At 40.1% G+C, this 23,337-nt stretch overlaps 1 protein-coding gene across 1 annotated transcript in view; it reads right to left on the bottom strand.

Annotated features, from left to right (window-relative positions):
* The window catches only part of unc5a (unc-5 netrin receptor A), a 308,725-nt gene extending 285,611 nt beyond the window's left edge, over positions 1 to 23,114 (bottom strand). Inside the window, exon 1 of the mRNA XM_088081238.1 lies at positions 22,822 to 23,114. The gene's annotated coding sequence lies outside the window, so the exon portion shown is untranslated. The remainder of the gene's footprint in view (positions 1 to 22,821) is intronic.
* Between the last annotated feature and the right edge of the window lie 223 nt (positions 23,115 to 23,337).

Genomic DNA, 23,337 nt, shown 5'->3' with positions numbered 1-23,337 from the left:
TAACTACTTTCCTTTCAGTTCCTATCTGAATCTGTTGATGCTGAATGCATTGTGGACGTCTGTAAACATGATTGCAGCGATAACAACAATCTTCCATATTCAATCCGTTTAGGTTTTGATGAGTAATCACAGTGGTGTCTCTGTCTTTTTCTCTGCTGAAACCCTCTGTTTGACAACCAAGGCTCCATCGTGCCTTCACTTTAAATTCAGAATACTGTCCATCATTTGGTATTTATTTTATATCAGAGTTTTCTCACAATGCTGGATAGCCTTGAAAACAAGAACACAAAACTCCAAAAACACCCACTTGCACATTATAAATCCTGTCTTATCTCATGCATCAGCTCACGTGACTTTCATTTTGTTTTTCATAAATCCCTTACAAAGACTAATATGTGTGCGAAACCTTTCCATCAGTTGCTTGGGTGCATTAATCACTGGGCCTCTAATATGCTTTTGTTCTGATTATGGCAGTGACTAGCCCAGAGCTAATAAACACCTATGACGTCTGGTCAGAGTCCTCCTGGGCTTCTGTGTGACGAAGAAGCCAAATGACAAAAGAAAATCAACACAGAAAAGGCCAGTTAAAGCCCACTACAGAAATGAGACTGCAAAAGAACACACAGCTCTATTCAATCTCCACCTGCATGCACCTTTTTTTCCCACAATCAATTTGATTTTCTCTTTTTAATTATGGCAGGATGATGATGTATGCTCCACTAATAAGACATGAATGGGAAATGAAAGGTCGGTGAGACCTAGATAAATGACTCCCATTATTTCACCAATCGGATAGAAGGCCCTCTATATGTTCTAATTTGAATGATAATAAAATTCTGAATTGCTTTGTCCTAGCAGGCCACTTTCTCCATGATAAGCAGCCTGGCAAGGTAACCTTGTCCTGTAACCCGGACTCCCATTGCCTTCTGAGAATGTAATTGCTTTAAATTAAGGGACACAAAACACACAGTTCAAGGCTGCATGTGACCCAGAGATGATGCAGCTTAACTCTTTCTTGATTTTGCATCTCTCTATCAAACTGTAGCAAAATCAAAGTTTTATGCAAAAATATGCATCTCCCTGCATGCGGGAAGGAAAATAGATCAATCAGTGTTAATACAGAAAATTTAGTTTGGTTTCTTATTTAATTTTATATATACACTGCACTTCAAAGCACGTTATGTCAGAGATGACAATGTCGGTCTGCATCCATTATCTGTGCTTAGAAGTCCTAAATGAGTTGTTTATTTTTAGCCTGCCCATTGGCGGAGAAGGATAAGGTGGCTTTGGGAGTATAAATAATAAATCACATTGTCCTTGTCTTGGAATACGTTTGAAAAGCAATGAAATGTGATAAAGTGTCTCATCCGGATTGTCTGATATTTGTGGCAGTCACTTGTGAGTTGACATGCGGTGCTGTATAGGTTACTTATGGCGCAGCAGAGCAGGTCTCAGCGGGTCTATAGCACAGGAAAGGCAAAGGCAAAACAAGTCGATCTCAGTCTGTAACTGTGGAGCAGAGCTGCAGGAGCTGCAGCTGTCTGGACTGAATGCATCAATCACCAAGCAACACACTTCCTTCTTCATAATAATAATGATTATTAATAATGCATTTTCAATTAGGATAAAAACACGATTGTGTCTGATGGATCTTTTCTCTCAGACTGCTCTGAGAGTATATAAAGTTATTTTTTTACCACTGATTCATAAATTTAGCAAATTGCAAGTACAAGTTTGAGATGTGCTGCCCTGCACACTGCATTAAGATGGAAATACTGGAATTTTTACTCTCTGTATTGAACATTTGTAGTGACCAGTAAGAGACTGTACTTAAGCTAATGGGATGTATCGATCTGAATCTTGCATTTTGTTTTGTTATGCGTTTTCTTTTTAATGTACACTATTCAAACTTGTCAGTTACTCTTTGTAAACACACTAAAAAGGGTGTACCACACATTCATTTATTTGGCGGTCCGCGACAATATCAACATCTGGTGCCACAGAATCATTTTCTATTATTGGTGCTGGACCGTTTATTACGACGATGTTGGTATACCGTTCGATTATTCATTGCACTACATTCTCGGGAGCAGAGCACACTACGGGCACAGACAGAGCAGCAAAATGTTCTGTATAGTGAAAGTGAAACTTAACTGTTTATTGTGCTGGCTCTAAAATTTGCTTCCACTTGCCTCTAGCAGCTGCTCCTCTCGTTTATCAATCTGATCAGCTCTGATCGGATCAGATGGACTGATCAGTTATCAACCCTGTGACTCAAATTCCACAAAGTGCTGCTCGGGAAAAATAAACTCATGAAGCGTTCCACCTATGCTGCGTTCACGGACCCGCAAAAAACGTAGAGTGCACACATAGTGATGCAAAGGGAAACACACACACACACACACACACACACACACACACACACACACACACACACACACACACACACACACACACACACACACACACACACACACACACACACACACACACACACACAAAACTCCAGAAAATTTGCTGAGGAAAATCTTGCATAGTATATCTTATAGAAAGGCCATCCTAAGTATCATTAATATTTTGTTTTTATACTCCCTTCAAAACATCTGTACACAATTTCTCAAAAATAAAATGACAGCATTTTCCATTCAGTCACTGTTGATGTCTAAACAATGCAAAACATACAAGTTTAAGGTTCTGTATCCAAGTTTGAACCTCATATTGTAATAATTAAAATAAATCTAAATTATATCTGATGATTTGTGACCTACCATGTGTAACATCAGATACCTGACTGTAATTAATTAATTACATGAGCCATAATCATTTCTAAATGTAATATAGAAAGACATGAAATAAGACTCTCCTCTGCTCTGCCCTGAAAAAGTTAATAACCTTCCATCAGCAAAAAAAGAAAAGACATCATCCTCCCTCTTCTCTAATCCTTTCCCAATAATTTGTGTACAGTTCCTTAATGTTCACTTTGAAGATTAAGACTTTACCTGAAATATATGACACTGTAATAGACTGAAGTAGTCATCATTTATTTAGTCAATTAAGAGTTGTCCTGTCATGTATTTAGTCACTGTTTGTTCATTACTTTATTTTTTCTTCCTTTCTCCTGCTGTTTTATGTCTGTGTAGCCCTTTTGAGATCTGCCTTTGATAAAGACCTACAGTATTGGGAAGTGAACTTGAACATAACTTAGTCAGCATGACTCTACTTTATGGCCTCTACGGTAAGGCATGAGTGCAGCCAGACTTGAGTCCATGCCCATTTAACTTTCTGTAAGAGCAGCTTTGGCTGTGATATTCCTGAGCCAATTGGAGGGCCAAGTTGAGCATAACTGGGTATGTCTTTTAATTAACTGGGAAGAACAGGTCAGCCCATGAATATTGGAAAGCATCATACCAAATTGGAGAAATGTGTTTTTGTAATAAATAGCAATGATGTGGTTTTGTGGATTCATTTATTTTGATTAGGCCTAGTATTGTTCCACTTTATGGAATTAATTGAATTCCTCATGCGTTTGAGTAAACGGACAAACGAATTAATCAAGAATTGGCAAATGGGTCTCTATTCAGCTGCGCTAGGAATTTTGCCATTTTGTGTGTATGTGCAACTGCATAATGCATTCTGTGTGTGTGTGTATTGTCAGTGGCCTGAGCATGTATGGTTTTATAATGATGTGCTTGAGTACATGACCCTGTTTGAATCTTGACAAGCTAAAATGAGTTCACTGACAGTGACATTAGACAGACCATCGCACAGCAGAAAGTCATTGTTCTCTTTCACATATACGATCTCTTAATAACTTCCTATAAAATCTTTATCAGCAGCACAGATTCACTGTCAATTGTTAACAGTATATAGTATTTTAACAATTTTACATCATCAGTCATCTTTCTAATTTTCACTTCAGCAATATTCAGCAGTTATAATAGAATATTTGCCATCTTGTTTAGAAATTACAAATTAATTACACTAACCATGTTGAATATGGGTGTAAATAACTAGTTTTGTTCTGATATGATATTTTGATTATTTGGACGACACAATATTTGCTAATACCACAAAGTCTGTCACAATCAACAGAGATAATATCTGTAAATATCCTCATTATCGTTATCTTGGCCGCCTGACACTAGGCCTCTAGCATGGTCTGAATGTTTAATTAGGAGATATGCTTGACAGAAATTATGACACAGACATGCCATGGGGATGTCACAATAAAGGTGTATCTGCAAGTCCCCATGAAATGAAAATATATATATGAGTATTTTTACATCCAAATACTTGTCTTTTCTCTTTCTGTAAAACCAAGTTTCAAGAGTTTTATGAGTCATCTTCCACTCTCAGGGGCACTGGCAAAACTTCATCCAATCAAAAGAGATTTTGGGCAACTAGCCACACACCAGTCACATAAAACTGCACCTCATCATGTGGGATGTAGTAGCTAGCTAGGAATGCAAAATTGAGAGAGAGGAAAAGATGTGTATCACTAAGTAAAAACTTTCACTTTTCATTCCTGACACAATGTGGCCAACGTCTAATATATTCATCTCTTCCTTGTCGTCCTGTGTGGAGCCAGCAGCAGACCGTTGGCAGACTCTAAGCCCACCCACTTTTTAATAGTCCAATCAATTTGAAGAATTTGAATCAAATTTCTCTTGTGACTGCACCTCTCAAATATTCCATTTAAATGGCGAAATCGGCGCAGTACAGAAAATAAAGAGACACGAAGTAACACTAAAGATGATGATATGTATCAGTGCTTTTATGTTGTATACTATCAAAGCATTTCTCATAGAATCGTGAATCGATCCAGATCAATGTACAGTATCTTTACACCCCTTATAAAAACATGTATTTCTTTAGGACTGGTGTACTGTACGGTGGCCCTGTGGGCTCAATGCAATGCAAGTAAATAACTCACATGACAACAGATTAAACCCAAGACAATAATCTTTTGTTTTTTTTAAGAAAAAAAAATATCTTCACCATTCTGACAACAAAAAATGCAGCATAACAGGATATGCTGCAACTATAGAAAACACACCCAAATATAGAGAAAAAGCATGCTGCAACTGCAGACGACAAAGCCAAATACAAATTCACAATAAATACAGACAAAACAGAAAAGAAAACAGTTTTCAGTAGTAAAATTGTGTGGAAATCAGGAGCCAATACCTTACTTCTCTGTATTTTTGTGTCTTTAAAGAGAAACGGTCATAACATCAATCAAGTCATTATATTTAATTTAACTAGTAATTGGTTGAGCTTTAAAAGTTTTTTTTCTAAATCAAAGTGAGCAAACTTGATAGAATTCACAGATCCTGAACTAAAACAACCTGATTTAACATTCACAGAGCATCACATACTGTCATTACAGGGGCAGGGAAAAAATGGGAAAAGTGCTGTCAGAGACATCAATGGATTTTTTAGAACATATCAAAGCGCAGTTGCTCTGAGGACATGATAGGGTGGTATACCTGTTTTTATCTCCGAATGCTGCCCTGATGTTTTCTGAAGCCTGCCTACGACTGACACAGCCTTCAAACTATTATCTCTCGGCTTCCTTCCTCCTCATCCCCCTCCGCCTTCTCCACTCCCCAGAACATAAAAACACTCTCTGCAAGTCCCTGTCTCAGCAGAAAATATTGTGAGATATAATGATGATGCGACACGGGGAGTAGAAACTGGTGTAGGGGAAAAAAAAACACTTTGTACTCCACTGCATGCAATTTCTTTAAAAAAAGACTTAAAGAAAAATTGTTGTTTTTTTAAATCTTCTCAAAATACAAACATATACGAGACAATATTACCGTCTCAGCTAAAGTGAAGAAGAAGAGGAGTATGTTTTAACGGAGGCAAATTTAATCGAAGAAAAGCAGCGATTATGTAAATTCCTCCACACAACAATGGGATCATCAATAAGAGCGGGATGTTCATTAGGCTCAGCAAGCTTTAATATATGGATGTTTTGGCTAATACACAGAGCAGATTGGTAAGCAAGCTCACTCATGCATGATTTCTCTGTTAATCGCTCGACTCTGTATTCAAATGTGTCGGCCGCAATGGGATGTTACATCTTATGCTCCTCTTACAAATCATATTAGCAGTCAAAGCAGTCACTGCAAAGTACAGTACATATAGCACTCTGATTTCCCCCTGTAGCCCCAGAGTGAAGACAAATTTTAGTTTTAATGGATGATATCAGCGACAAAAAACTATTTATCGTGGGGGAAACAAAGCACCTGCTAAGCACCGTGACATTCAAAAGGTAATTGGACTAAAATTATGTCTCAGTTAGTTGAGGACTACGTGATGAGACAAAAGTTATTAAGAGATCAATGAACGTTCAAATTGCAGAAACTTATTTGAACATCATGTTTGGTTCAGGTTTTTGCCCCAAGATAAATGAGAAATTTTTCTCTGCTTCCTTTTACTCACACTTAATACTCACACAGACTCACACATGCACACAGACAATCAGTTAAAATAGCTGTCATAAAATTAAAATAAATCAGAGCAATGGCTTAGGTTCTGGGCAGGGGGTAGTAAGGGACACAATGAAAGCAAAGGTTCTTAAAACAAAAAACAAAAAATAAACATTTTTTACTACATTTATACAGGTCTAGCATATAACAAACGATAATGCCATTGGTTATTGTGCTTTTTATTAGGGATGTACTGATGCACATGAAATTCTGGGCCAATACTGTCACCGATGTTTAAAATAACAATTTGGTCAACACCCAATACCAAACTGAGGATATTCTGTTGCTCTCGACAGAAGCACACAGAGAAGGAACTTAAAGTTCCCGTCTTTTCTTTGTTCATTTCTCTGACCAACCACATGGTCAGCTCAGGCCTTCCCCACTCTACGGCCATCTTTGAATCTCACATCTCATTGTAGCTTCTGTTATTACTCAATTCACCTCTGTCTCTTGGTGTGTTCACGCTCACACCAACACACACCTTTTCTTTCTCTCTCTCTCGCTCTCTCTCTCTCTCTCACACACACACACACACACACATTCATACATCTACACTATATTTACTTGTATAGCCTATATTAGCAGTTATGATATATTGCGTGTTTTGTTTTGCTTTACTTCTTTATGAATAAATGTTTTGGAATCATAATGGCTGTCAGTTTAATATACGAATGTGAGTAAATTGCCAACTACTGTTACAGCTCCGAAATCCTTCACCCTTTTCTATTTCATTCATCGGCTATCATTTTTCTCTTTCCAGGAATGGTGCCCCACGAGATGATTTAAATTCAAATTAAGTCTCGTTATTTATCATAATTAATCATTATTTTTAATAGTTATTAATTATTTATTGGTGACTCTTGCATGACGTCTAATCACATATAGGGTAGTCCCACGTTAAGACACAAAATCCCTACATATCAATTCAAAATGGAGACAAATTTCACTTTTAAAAATGCAACAGCTGGTGTCCTCAGTTTCCAAACCCTTACTGAGTATTGAAAAGAAAAGTTGATGTCACACAGTGATAAACAAGCTCCTGTCCCAACTTTTTTGGACCATGTTGCAAGTATCAAATTAAGCATGAGCATATATTTATTTTAAAAAAACAACTTGCTTCTGTACTGTATTCAACTGAATATAGGTTGAAAAGGATTTACAAATCATTGCATTCCATCTTTATTTGAGTTTTAGACAGTGTCACAACTTTTTTGGAATTGGGGTTATAAAACCAGGAGCTAATGACATGAGCTCAGAGCTGGTGTGCCATTTCTGTGTCAATTTTAAAAGTGACATAACTCATGGTTTGATCAGTCTCCACTATCATTCTAGTTATTGCATTCTCCACCACTTTTCCAGAAGAAAATAGAGAATTTGGTGATCTTTGCACTGTCAGAAGTCATTGTAGAAGCAGAAGTAAATGAGGAAGGCTTAAAAAAAAGTTGGTACACCACAAAATTAAATTACTGTGCCTCGGATATGTAGCACTTGGAGTAACTGAGGTTGATTTTACCTTCCCTTCCTTTCTTCCTTTTTAGTGGTTGAAGTCTGTGCATTTAAGCAGTTTTAGCTGTGGATACATTCTTCACTCATTTGTGTGTTGAAGAGCAGCTGGCCATTACATCCTGTCATTTTGAAAGTCTGAACCTTGTTTAACAACACAGACACAGTATGCTTTCAATACTGAAACAGGCTCTAAAGTTCCTTAGTCAAAGAGTTCAGCAGTAAACTCTGAATGTTCACTGTCAACAGCAACTTATCAGAAGTCATCTATACTGATTCGGTCTTTACTCTTCAGCCCAGTCTGACTAACTACTGTCTAATGAGACAGCTGACCCCGCCGGCTGAGGCAGCCCACTCAGCAGTGCACAAACAGTAATTCAGAACTGAGACAGTAATCGGTTAATGGAAAAAAAAATCAATATGGACAATTTAGAAGGCTTTAAGAAACAAGAGTACGAGAAAAACATATTTTTCCTTCCTGAGCTCCTCTAAGTTTGATCGCAGTTTGCTGTGGGGGGTGTTTTATTTCTACTTGTGAAATGATCAGCAATGTCATTGTTAAATAACCCCTCTGCAATGCCTTGCACCCTGCAGCATCTGACCTCTCTTTCTATTCTCTATGCTCGCCGGCAAAAGAAGTGTGCTGTATATTTATTTAACGTCAAAAACTGCAACGGACTCCTCTTCAGCAGCATTTTAGATGCATCTCTTAGGGAAAAAGGGGATAAGAAAGACAAGTGAATTCAACCAAAGGCCTGCAGCATCCGGCAGTGTTACTGCAGCTGCCTCACTTCTGACCGGGGTCTGACGCCCATGAGTGCAAACAGGAACTGAGGAAAAGAGAAGTACAGCGCGAGGTTGTGAGCTTTCTCTCTCTGTTTTTGAGTGGCAGAATGTTCCCCCTCCCATGAATACCAAGGGCAACCTGCTTCCATTATTCATAACCCAGCTGTTCTAAGGTGCCCATATTTACACTTATATTGCAGAACCAGCAAGTGGTTTTCCCTTTTTAATATTGTGGCTGCCAGCCCTCTCCGACTTCTGCAGCTGTAGGACCAGCCAGAGTTGCTCAGGGGCAAAAAGTGCTCACTGATGGGTGGCAGGCTGCTGGATTTATAAACAAGGCCTGGTAATATCATATTTGCTCTTTGAATTATTGAGCAGAGTTTTATGATGCTTTTTAAACTCCATGAGAATTTGATTATAATTTGATTATAAGCCAGCTATAGTTCCTGAGGATGTCTACTTGATTAGGTTATTCATATGGTTTAAACCGTAGCTGTGTGTCTCGCTCAGGGATGTCGAAGGAATAATGAACAGCAGGATTTACCAAGGCGAAAATCTCAATCCAGTACACAACTGCAGTGATCAACAGTCATTACATGGCCACCGGCCAGCAGCCCAGGCAAATGAATAACACATGAATCCCTGTTGATGAAACATTGGAGAGTAGTTACCAGTACCCAGCTGTCTCATTGAGATAGTATTCATCGCCAAGTGGAGCAGATCTGGTCAGAATACAAACCAAGCAGGTGGTATGTAAGCCTCATGACACCACGGGGGCGACTGCTAACAGGTTTGAAAATGACCTGGTCCGGCAACTGCAGGCAGATTGTTTCAGTGTCTGCATTTCCCTAATAATCTCTCACAAGGACAGAAGCAGTTTGCTGGTGTCTCTTACACAGACCCAGCCGGACGATCACAGATGTGAGTCAGATATGTTCTCACTAGGCGGCTCTAGTAGATACTGTTGCAGCACTGTCCCTGATGGCTAAAAAAATCCATGTCCAGCTACTGTAGTTTGAGCTAGTTTATCCACTGCACCGGTCAGCCTGCCAGTGACTTGGGTTATACTCCCCAGTCCTATTTGACCCCCCTCGGGATTCAAGATGAGAACACAGTCGAGAGCGGTGACAGGATAGCGTTACAGAACGAGACACATATCTTATTTATTGTATGTGGTCAGACTGCACAGGAGGTTTGAGCTTAGCTGGAAATAGCTATTTGTTGCTGTTGTTTTTCATCATTTTCCACCAGGGACACCTTCAGCTGACACCATCTGAGATCCTGTAAACACATTTTGATGTGAATTATACACCTACAACACATGGAAGAGTGTCTGAACATCCAGTGTTCCTTGTTACAGTAGATCTATATGTTATGTGGAATCACTATGTGCAGCACAAAGCTAAATTTGACACATTGGATGAACAAGTGAGAGGCATGTAGGGGTGGGAGAAAAAAAAATTCGATAAAGCACAGTGTCGCAAGATTTTGTGTGACAATACTGTATAAATACATGGATGCCAAGAATCTATCTTTTCATATTAGAATGTATGTGCTACTTTGTAATTAGGCACCCTTTAACAGTTTATACAGTAAGTTGTAACTAACAGTTGTATTTAAAGTCAATACATAATTTACAAATATTTTAATAAGAACATTTGGGTTCAGAAAACTCCCTTTGTGTAGTTCACTGCAGACAATTTGGATCAGAATCCACTTATTAGCATATCATTAACATTTACAGCTTGATTATTTAAAACTTTCGCTGATATTGACTTATCAACAGTTTAAAAGCTGTTGTTGAGACAGATAATGTGTGGGGAAAAAAATCATATTCCTCTACCTACTCTATTGCCTTCTAAAAACATTACACCTATTAACAAAAACAACCAGTCAGAATAAAGGAGTCTCTAACTTATCTGTCAATCATACCAATCACTGCTCGTGAACTGCGGTCAAACTGTTAGGCTGTACTTCTTTTAGAATATAATGACAGTTTCAGCAAATATGACAACAACTTATTTTCATATTAAGTTACCAACTGTAGCTTTAACTGTGGACTTGACTTATTAGAAAGTGGGAGACCCGTGAGCATTTAGAGATGGATTACCCGCATCTTGTCGCTGTTGTGTGCATGTATCTCAAAATGTCAACTTTTTATTAGCTACATTTTTCAAAATGGTTTATGCATTATTTACTTGTATTGGGGAATTTTCTCCACCCTCACAGGAAATCTGTTTCTCTGAAACATTTTAAATCATCACATTTTGAGAAGCATTGTTTTCATGGCACAGCGCCGATTTATAACTGCATTATTAAAAAATAAAAAGGGATTTTTCAAACCCAAGCAACCTAAAATCTGCCCTTATTAGTTGCTTACAAAGAAGTTATAAGTTACCTATTAACTATTTAATAAGGCCATTAGTTACAAGCCTATAAAAGGATTCTTATCAGAAAGGGGTGCCAGTAGTTTATATATTAAAACATACTCAAAAAGTAAATTCCCTAACATATTATGATCTCAGCAATGTCTAACTTTTTCAAAGAACATACTGCAGTGCTAACAGAGCTGCGATGTGAGACCCTGAGGAGACGATGGCTGTGCATCAACGTGTCTGCACAGGTAAAACCAAGACGCTGATACAACATCACAGATAAATAGGTCAGGCTGCTCACAGGGGGGGACGGAGAAGCAGACAAAGATGCCGAGGTGGGGGAACAATGGGTGGGTGGGGGCGGTAGACAGGTGCAGTGCATCATTTGCATGGCTGCGGCTTAAGTTTTGTTGTTGTCAGTGTTGTTGAGTCACAGGAGAGCAGCGGAGGTGATGATGTCATGGAGACTGCCTGGCAGCAGCTGCCTCATTTCTGAGCCGTTCCACATTTTTGCGCATCGTTGTGACGGAGATGTCATCTGAGCAGAAACCTATCTGACAGCTGAGAGTGAAATGAGGTGAGAAATCAAAGTCACATTCTATTTGGGAACGTCTTCGTGGTGCCTATCTGCAGGCTGAGATCACCAACAGCCTCCCCGTCTCCCCCTCGCTCCTTCCCCTCTCTCTCTGCCTCTTCCCCTGTGGTGCCACACAGGATGGGCCCCAGTCCCTACTCTCTGAAATAAAATGTTATTACTGAGCGCACAGGAGTGCACACTAACATCCAACGTGCACACATGCATAGGTGCTTACACCTGGATATGTACGGAAATATACTTCCATTTTCCAATTCCTGGGGAAACTGTTGATCTGGTTACTATGCTGAAAATACATGAAAAACTATTACATCTATATATATATATATATATATATATATATATATAAATAAATGACTGCAGGACACTGTACAGTTAGAAGGCATCGTTTCCTTCTCCTCAAGCTGTGTTTGTCACAATATGTTAAGAAAGATAGTGAGCCCCATATTTAACACAAGCTGTGATCTATATTTAGTTGACATTAATAGTTAAAGAAGCCATGTTTTGAGCTTGTTTACTTTTAACATGACTTCCCCCAGAGGAACTTGCGTGTAAACACTTTATAGCTTAACCTCGCCGCCAACTGGAGAGTAACCCGTTATTGGACGAGGAAAGTAGCAGGATGGATGGCTCCTTTCACAGTCTGTCTATTAGTTTTCATTAGGTGGCCCAGGGAAACCTGGAGATTTATAGGGCACATTTGCTTTAAATTCAGCCCTACGGGGTTTCACCTGATTGCTGCATGGGACAGACAATGATCAGCTCCCATCCGTCTCAACACTCCACTTCCATTTCCATAAATTCTACCTGTCTGTGGCAGAACAGGAGCCTGTCATAGTCTACAATGTCACAGCGAAGACATCCTCCCCAGCTGGACTTCTAGTTACTCCAATCCCCAGCTTATTCTGCCGGGGCTTAGTGTGGATCACTGGTGACAGATCCGCACCTCGAGTTGCTCGCGTCTGAAGACATGTCAATCCCGACTGTTCAGGGACACTTTCTCATGAAACAAAAATTACTTTCTTTTCTCCTTCCTTTAGTCGAGGCAATATCCGGAAAAATTTCCTGCATGAGTGTTGCAAGGCATTGATTTGCTGGATGACCCAACAGAGCCAGTAGGTCAATCAAAGATGTTTGTTGTGGAGGAAAAAAAATGGTAATTTTCTCATGAAAATAATCAAGCCACTCACTGCACTATCTGGAACATATTGTTCTAGCTACCATTGACACAGTGTGCCCATTATTCACAAGACAAACAGTGAGATGAAATAGAGGCGAGAAACTTTTGAAATAATTTAATTTCTCTTCTACGAAGTGACAATCTCACGACTTTCATTTCTATTTGTTGTACCTGTTTTCAGACTTTGAGTGATCGTTCCCCGATCGTTATTCCAAACTTCTCTCAGAGAGGGTGTGATCGCTTCCATTATGCAAAGTAATGTCATACAGCTCGTCCAATGATTAATCTGAACTGGCACGGTGATATAGGATTTCCTCCCCACAGCGGGATCGATAGCCTCTTCCTCAGCTGGGTAAAGTCTGAGATTTCATTAACCCATTTAGAAAGACTTGACCATCTTTTCTGAGTTATTATAAAAGGGTAAGAAGGCCAAATGCATTCTTTAGCCGAGATGACATCCTCTCGCCTTGGCATTTTTTCCTCATTGGCTGCTGAACAGAATAGAAATGATGATGATGATTTATACGCATTTCAGTCAATGGCAGATAAAATCCCTGTGTTTAACCAATCAATAATGCTGCGATCCATCAATTGTATTTCACTATTCCTGTCAGAGCCGCTCTCCTCCTTTAAACAATATTTTGTATTCACCGCGCCAGTCATGAATAAATGTTTTGCTTAGAAATTCCAAACCTCCCATTTGGTTGGCAGCCATGTTACTTCAGACCTCCGACATGTTTTATTCATATTTCTTCCGTCCAGGCGGCCAAACTTAAAAGCAGCAGACCTGATGTATTTGATCCCTCTGATGTTTTCATGAGATCACTCACAGTCCGAAGCATGTTTTCCACCTCTCTCGTCTACGGTTTCATTCAACCCTGATGACTGAGCTCCATCTGTTTCCACAACATTAGGCTACAACACATTAGCATCGGAGGAGTCTATCCGTTCGTGCCCAGCTGCCTGGTGTGGTTGTGAAAGAGGCAGGCTGCAGCCATCATCATGTGCGTCTGAATGGCCCTGTCTGTGAGTCATTCCGCCCAGTGAGCAGCTCCTTACTGCCTGTTCTCGGGGTGAGCAGCTCTCCTTCTCTGTCTGATTGTTGCTCCTGTGGAGCTGAACCGCCTGCTGTTACCAGGCCTGAGGGACAGCCTGCCTCGTTCACAAAAAAAAAAGGAGGAGGAGAAGAAGGGGTGAAAATCAATTCCTCATTAAACAAATTTGTAAAGGCTGCATCAAAAGGTGTTCAACATTTGCTTTGGCACAGCCGTCAGTTTGATGCGACCTTGAGAATGCGATGCGTCGCCTGACAAATAGTGAGCATGCCTGCTGTGGAAGAAAGTGTTGCTTTTGTCTTACTCTTGATTGATAGTTGGGTCATCGCTCCCTTCACTTTCTAACACGGAGAAACAATGGCTCACCGGTGCACAAATCAGAAGGCAAATCAATAGGGGGGTGTGTGTCCATGTCTGTGTTTGTATCTGTCTGACTGTCTGCTTGTCTGGGGCTAAAGTCTGGATATGTGCAGATGAAACCTAAAGAGCAAGTAAGAAAAAGGAAGTTAAAGGTTCAAAAAAGGCCAAAGAAGACTAGAAGAAACTCTAAAGTCTCGTCACAGGCCAGAGGAGGGAATGTCATCTCCTCCACGTCCTCTCTTGGCAGAGGAGTGGAATTACCCATCCTTATGTCCTCGTACATCTTTTCTTTTACAGATGACCAGCTTTCCCCTTTGGAATTGACACCCACAATTTATACTCATTTCACTTCTCTCCACAGGCCGCACAAGGGCTCCTTGCTGAGGTGTACCTGCCACGGCTATCAATAGAGTGAGTCGTCATGGGCTATGCAGCCCACTCCCACTGAGGTAATCCTTCAGAGGCGTCCTGCGGCCTGAGAGAAATGTCAGAGCGCTGCTGCGGGGATCAGTCTACCCTCGCATACAGAGATGGAGATATATCTTATTTAAGCCTGATTTAATTTGGGCTGCTTGGCACTGGTGAGCGGAAGTGTTGTGTGTAGAACAGAGGGTGGGAGCTGGGGATGCAAGAAGTCTGTCTTTATTTAGAGAAACTGGCTTCGGTACAACACAGGCCAGATGCACCGCAAACTGAACTGACAGATGTAGTGGTCACAGATATTTCTCTACTCAGATTACCACCTGTACGGCCATATGAATATTTACCGGATGCTGGAGTGTGTGCTGCCACAATCGAGCGTATTCTGCCATGTTGTATATGGGGAATGCCGGCAGCAAAAGTGTAACATTGATAATTCATTATGCACAGTGGGGGATTGGCTCAAAAGTTATGAATAAAACTTTGTGAAACATCTAGTTTCACCAGGTTTTCACCTGCGTTTTTGGTTCCCTGCAGTGAACAGGTACCACTGGGATCTAAAGGTGGCTCATATTAGAGTCTCTCTCTTGGTTGGACCAGCAAAGAAATTCCTAGTGGAAAAACAACTATTTTAAAAGGATACCAGTGATTTTTCATATTTACCTCATAAACAGAAAAACACTTACATTACTATTATTATTGTTATTATCATGATCACTAACCATTCCAAAGACTGAATTAAGTTGATAGATGTATTTTTCATTTGTTATTTATGTTTACTTTAAACTAATCTGCAGATATGCTGTCTTTGTACGGTGCTGAAGTTGTAAGCTGGCACATTTTTGACAGCTCTCCTTGACAACACATTCAATGAAGAAAAATCAATGATCAGCTGTCAAAAACTCTGAAGTTGCTATTGTATGTTTTTGTTAAATAAAATCCATTTGAGCAAACAAGAAACTAGAATTACCATTGTGCAGTTGTATGCCTCTGCATACCAGTCAAGTTGCAGTTACAGTGTACATCCATATCTGTCCAGACTCATATGTAGCCATGACAGTGAACAATGCTTCAAATATGGATGTGGCCGCAAAGAAGCTACAAATTCTAAAATGCCAATGCTTCCCACACACATCTTCTCCCCAGCAGCACAGAAGATCTATATATCAGGACAGTTTCAAGATGGACAGACAAGATTAGTGTCAGCAATTCAGTATCTGACCAAATGTCTCACCTTCTGTTCCAGAGTTATGACATTAAGTTATGGCCAGAAAAGTGTTTTTGTATGAGATAATGATGTCAGAGTGAAGTTGACCTTTTGGATACAATATGTCATCACTTCATTATTTTATAATACTAAACATTTGTGTAAAATGTTGTCATTATTAGCAACAAAAACATGTTTTTTGAGGTCACAGTGACCCTGATCTTTGACCACTAAATTTAAGGAAATTCCTTCATGGTGTTATTGTGTTCACAAGAATGAGATGGGCACAAGGTTACAATGACCTTGATCTTTGACTACCAAAATATAATCACTGTCTGAGTCCAGGTGGACATTTATGCCAAATTTGAAGAAATTCTTCTGAGGCATTCTTGAAATATTGCATTTATGAGAACTTGAAGGACACACAGATAACCTGAAAACATGGGCCATGGCTATTGCTAGCACATGGGTGTAAAAATAGTAAATAAAGTATGAAAATAAACATTAAAACGATAAAAGTATGAAATAAACATGATTTTGAAAAAAAAAGTACCAAAATTGTTTTTACCTAAAATGTGTTGTACAGCACAATGCCACAATATAAGTTGCACCTTCGATCTATGGTCTTTTGTGTAAAAAGTTAATAACGTGTCTTCACATTGAACTCAGTAGATTTTGCAGTGTAATGATAAACATACGGCAGATTGAGAAATATTTTGCTCTTTACAACATGAAACATGACCCACTTTTTCAAAACAAAAATAGAAGAGTATCTTAAGGGTTTCAAGGACATAAGTGCTATGTACTTTGATGGGCACTTTATGTTGTGTGAGCGGCTGCAGAGAGCACATAATATCCCAGACTCAATTTTTTTCAGATACAAGCAAATTTTTGATTATGTCTGGAAAATGTCTTATTTTGAGAAAATATGTTCCCATACCTCCCTGGAGAGTTACAACAACTTTGATCTGGATGTTGTTTTGATTTGGACTGAGTCGGGCAAAGAGACAGACTATGCAAAGAGGCAGGGAAGACATTAACACATTCTCTTTGGACATGTCAGAAATTGTTTACTGATGTGAAGTGTATTCGAATATTTCTCTAAAACTTTTGAAGAACTGAGAACGTAACTCAATAGGCACTGTCCCAGGTAGCAGAAGAATGTTAACTTTGGCAAACAAGTATGAAACTCAGGCCATTTAATGGTTGTGGAAAGGAAACTTGTTCTACGTATGTGGAAGTCAGACAGTCACACTGTTATGTTTATGCTGACATATACAATTACAACAGTGAATTTGTTGCAATTGTATGTTCTTGAATTTAATAATAAAATATTTTTCAGTATATTGTCACCCCTTCTATGCATTTATAAGACTTATTACTTAGTATACTTGAAATTTGTCTCCCACCGACTCCCTAATTCAATCATTTGGAGACCTTCAAACACAACGAGCTTCTGAATTCACATATCAATGCGCACCTTGGCTGCCATTAAACATACATAACATAACAACATAACCCTCTGTCTGTTGTATGCATGGCTGCAGATATTTTACGAGTTTGGGGCGGTGTCGAGAGGTGTTGTTCTGTTTCTGAAGTTTTCCAGCTCGCTACTCTCTAATCCGTACTGACAGTGGAAGCTCAGCAGAAACGCAGTACAACAGAGGCTCAGCTTCCACTAGTCTGTACTCTGCTGGGAGTGCAAGGTTCTTCCTTTGAACGTAGGATGTATTTATTATGCCTCAATATGCAGTTATGTCTTTGTGAATGAATAAATCAATAAAATTAACTCTGTTGACAGAGGAAACACTTTTCATCAATGGCACTCAGGTCCTTGTGCCTGGATTTGATTATCTCCATCCATTTCTTTTGTTGTTTTTTTTATGCTATGGGAAATGTAGTGTTAATTCTCAGAGGCCACTAAGAGTTTGATCTATCTGTGTCTCCCATCCTGTTAATGAAAGTGCAAACGCATTCACCCTCTATATTGACCTCTCTGTCTGGCAGATGGCTTCATAGCTTCACACTCGAGTCTGCTGATTACCGCCTCAATGCAAACAACGCTCACCATCAGCCCTTTAATAGCGTTTCTTCCACTGAGTCAGCCACAGCAACATCCTTAGTAATAACTACTGATACAGTAGAGTGAGCAGGGGGGATATGAAGAAATTTCCAGCAAAACAAAGAGACCCTGTCGGCTGATGCAGTCATCTACAGGAGTGAGGACGGGTCAATAACAGACGAAGAAATGAATTGTTGGCCCTGTTAGCCGTGAGTGGATCTGAGATGGGGATGTGCATTCTCAGCGAGGGCAGCATATTCCAGTCCATATCTAGCAAAAATACTATTTGTTTCACACAGAGTATTGTGCTGGTGATGAAAAGGGGTTTTGCTAGCATGCTCTGGCATGTTTCTCTTCCTGGAAAGGACCACGATTAACAGTTCAGGGCAGGACTTTGACTGAACAGTGTTCCTTTTACTCCATTACTCCATCACTGCAGACTGTGAGGGCGCTGTAATATATATATATATATATACATACACACACATGCACAGGTTTGATCTATCAAAACATAAGGCCGTTGTCACGCAAAAGGAAATGCAACAGGAAGAAAATGCCATGCACACAACAATGTCCTCCCCCTTTTCTCTCACCTCTTGTTTCACATAAACACACGCACACAGACACACACATACACAGATATTTGTGGTATTTTCAGACTCGTTGTCTGGGAGACCATTCCTTGTTTAGACGTGTTGTCAAGGAAACAAAGATGGGAAAAAAAGCTGTTTGCTGAAATTTTTAGAAAATCCATCTGCTAGGTTGGAACCAGGAAAAAAGTAACGCTGGAGCCTAGTTGGATGAGTGCTTCCAATAAAATATATCTTCCAAAGGGAAAGGGGTTTTATTGATTTTGCTACTGTGTTATTAATATAAAAATGGAGCCTGGTTGCTGTAAATAAGCCCAGTGATTTCTTTTTATTGCAGTCCAGCTGAACCTTTTACCTTTTGAGCTGAAAATTGTGTGGGACAAAAATCTACCATATAAGTCAGACAACCCTCTGCAGTATAATTACTGCCTACCTGGCCACCCCTCTCTATAATTCTGAATAACAGGATGTCCAAATGCTTATAATCACCTATGATTACTGGCGAAAGGTTAAGCTGATTTAATCCCTCAGCTCATTTTGCTACAAAATCCAGGAAAATACTACAAAGACTTGGGGATTTGTGAGCTGCTCGTTAGGGACGCTGAATGATCAGATTGTTGCTTTGGGAGAATAATAGCATGTTCTGCATAGAGAGTCACAGCATAATTTCATTGCAGTTGTGTTACCCAGGAGAACAGCAGCAGCTGGACATCCGAGGTAGCAGACATGCTGCATATTGTGCAAGTGATTAAAAAAAAAAAAAAAAACACACACACACACACACACAGTGTGGCCTAAATCTCTTCCCACAGCCTGGTTTCCTCCCTTTTCACACATCCCCTGATTCTGTCACATCTCCACTGTTCTATTCGGCTGCTCCCCCTCCCTTGCTCCGTATCTCCCTGTTTCACATTGTATGTTCAGAAATGCCGTCATTCAATAATCATATCCTCCTGTTACCCACGTGCCGATAAACAGTGCAAACACAATTTCCTATCTTCCTCTAACAATCACAGGGTTTTACAGAGGATGAATCATTTATTCAGCATGAGAATTGCCTCTGAATCACCATGGCTGCAAGGTTCAGGCGGTTGCATGGGGGATTTTGGCTCTGCCATGTCCCTTGGTGTCACCTGGAGCTGATCTGCGGCGATCAGGTCCGACAGCAGCAATCAGAAGTGGGACAACCAGAACACTTAGGACCTTAATCCCAGCGCTGTGACACAAACACATCACAACTCATCCACACTACAGCAATAATTGTTCAGGAATTCTTTGAGGAGCCTACTTCCTCTTTTTTTTCATTTCCCTCCCACATCAGGCACTCCTGTGGATTCTGTTAAGAGCAGAGGCTGAGGTGCCATCACATGCCGTGATGCTTCTGCACGACCCGGGACACATCAGCTTCCCTCTGGTTGCATCCAAGTGAGAAAGCCCTGTCAACACGCCCAACACAAGGGGCTCGTCTTAAGGAGTAGAGGGAGACAGAGCAGAGAGGTGGAGGATGACAGAGGGAAGGAGGAGGCGGGAGAGCGGAGCTGGGAAGCCGGAGAAGTAGAGGTCATTGAGGGATCTGACAGCGGAGGGCAATGCCAAGCCTCATTTAGAATTCACTCCCTGAGAAGCAGCTGTTACATCTTTTATTGGAGGAACAAAAGAATGGCGTGCTATTTTCATATGAGAGCAATTTTCTTAAGAGTAGCATCTGAAGGGACAAGAGGGAAACAGGGGTGTGAGAGGAAAAAACAAAATCCTTCTTTCAGCAACACAAAGACAGCCAACATGCAGCTCATTACTCGCCGCTCGCTGCTTGCCGCTTGTTGTCTGCAGTGCAGGTTCTAACCCTGTCATTGCTCGGGTCAAAAGCCACCTCAGACGGATAGCCAGGAGAGTTGTCTCCTACACCTCCAGACAAATCAATACCTGAGAACCTGTTTTATTTCTGCAGTAGCCCTCTTCCCTTGAAAACACACTTTTGGCATGCTTGTTCCGTTTGAGTTTCATTTAATTAAAACAAGGAATCGCTCAAGCGTGAAGTCTAATTACTGTAAAACAATATCTTAGATGCGTGCACTGAAAAAAAAAGACACCGCATATTAGCACATAGCAGAGAAGGCATTTCTCTGAGTCTCTGCAAATGAAAATGGAAATTGCAGTTGCAGCCTCCTACTTTTGGTCAGGAACTGCGATTCAAAAACTCATTATGATTTCCTTGCTCTGCATTTTAATACACTGTGGGGGTAAATAACAGGATGGCCCACCACTGTTTGGAAGGCTGGTGGGCAAATTCATGTTGTTAAAAGTTGGACATATGCGCGGAAAAATGAAGTTTTCAAACGACAAGCGAGCAGAAGAAAGCAAATGAAGAAGCTGTTTGTTTCTATGTCTAGCAACAAGCTGTAATAAATGACCGTGTTGTTGTCAGTAATACTACCACGGTTACCGATTTTAAAAGTCACTACATTCAGAGTGAACTTAAATTAGCCAAAAACTGGCCAGACTTGTGGCCTACTTCTTTGGCTGGGTGACGGCCAGCAGCTCAAGCATGTTGGTTGGATGTTAAAATGTTCTGCAGTGAATGAGCTATTTAATAGAGGCTTTTTAATCTTGTCGCTGTGTCTTGGTAAGACACTTTGCTTGGCTCACATCTTTTGGTTAACAGTGACTGTTTCATCCCCTCACCAAAGACCACTCGTGTGATTACACACCCCCATGCTTGCCGCATATGTTTTCATTATTTAAAAATTGTATTTCACATGTATTCCACTTTGAGTTTAAGAGGGGAAAGGATGAGAAAACTATTAAAATAGCGCTTCACTGATTCAGTGTTACACTTCTATGACATTACACAGTTTAAAATAAAGACCAAAATCAATGCTGCAGAAACCAGAGATATCGTCTTATTTATGTCATGTATTTTTTTCCCCCTTTTCAAAAGCCGGTGCCTACCTTACCCACAATGCAACATGATCTCAGACAGTTTGGTTGGAAATATGAGTCGCAGGCCTCAAGCAGCAAGTTACCGTTATACAAAGCTCACCTCTTTACAAGTCCACACCCTCAGATTTTTACCATTTTCAGATTTGAAGTTTTCAGCCCCAACTGATCCTAACTCAAGTAACATCACTTTATCTGCCCTTTATGCAATTTATCAGATTTGACGTAGTACCCTTTGGAGCCATAAAAGGCTTCACACAACTTGTCTTCAATAAATGGGACGACAAGAGCACTGGAGTACTTTACAGTACTTTCACTTAAAAATATACTTGGATATAAATAACAAGTAAGCCAGTTAAAACAAACTCTGAGGGCTGGGCAGTATGGAGAATATAAAATATCATGACATTTTCACAAAATACCTTGACTATTTTGTGAAGACACCAGTGGTCAATGTTAAAGTAGGCTATTGTTGCAATATCAATATCAAAAAATTGGATTTTTGATAAATAATCATCAGTAAAGTGGATATAATGACTAAATGGGTATAAGCCAAATAACAAAACTGCTACATCACTGTTCTTTAACACAGCCTTTAAAAGCAGAAAAAGACAACTGTCACAATATTGCGATCCAAAATTTTCAATGATTTCTAGTGTCATGATATCCATATAATATCGATATATGGCCCTATCCTAACTCTGAGCAACGTTTCAGCTTTATAAGAGGACATTTACGCTACAAAATACAATGCATTAACATGTCACATCACACCACAGGGACTTTATGTCCAAACGAGCAAACTATCACTTTCTATAGATGGCCTCTAGCAGCGTGTGCACACATCTGATTATCAATTATACAACCTCATATAAGAACGCAAAAAAGCAGAAAACAGGTCAAAACACAGACAATTAAACACAAAAGACAGAGAATATATACAAATTATGTGGTCACCACAGCGGGTGCAAAAACATTATGCCACTCCAAGTAAACAGCCGAATAAAACATCACCAAAGCAGACATCCTGAAGCAGCTGTAGTAAGCCTCAAAAGAGCAGCTGTAGTAACCTTTAATCAACATGAAGAGCCACAAGTACAACCAATACTAAGAGCTGCGCAGTTTGCGTAGAGCTGCGCAGTATTCACACAAGTGCGCGTACATGCAACTAGCAACAGCTAGCAACACCAACAGACAGTTACAACCACTTTTCTGTGGCTATGACCGTCAAAACGAGTGTGTTGTTGGACTAACCTGACTGAACGTGAGTCCTGTGAAACGGCAAGTCCTCCTCCGTCTGCTGAGGGTCCAACTTCTCTGCTAATTCCCAACGCAAAAGTCCAGTCCACCGGTCCCACCATAACCAGTCCACTCGTCCTCTCTGTCCCACGCACTCATCCAAGTTTTCAAACATTTTGAGCTGAAAGACGCTCTGCAGACACAGCGGTGACAGGAATAATCCAAAATATAAGAAAAGTCCTCAGACACGTCAAAAAAAAGGGGAACGGTCTCCGGTGAATGCAGAAGTTAAGCTGAGTCGCCTCTTGAATTTTGAATTAAGCATTGCCACGCCCACCACGCACTACGTGATTGATTTAGTCACGTGCTGGCCAGGTAGCGCGAGATGGGTGGAGCAACCACTGGTTAAGCAAAGGCAGTTTTTTTGTTTTTATTTACTTTTTTTTTTTAAATATACATTTTTTGTACTGGTCCTGGTAGGACCAAACTATAGAAGTAGAAAAATATAAACAGAAAAATATTATTTAAAAA

Source organism: Plectropomus leopardus, chromosome 8 (genome assembly GCF_026936395.1).
Source record: "Plectropomus leopardus strain MGB_pleo_1.0 chromosome 8, ASM2693639v1, whole genome shotgun sequence".
NCBI lineage: Eukaryota > Metazoa > Chordata > Actinopteri > Perciformes > Serranidae > Plectropomus > Plectropomus leopardus.
The sequence above is the reverse complement of the archived record's forward strand: the minus strand, read 5'-3'. Positions and strand labels throughout refer to the sequence as shown.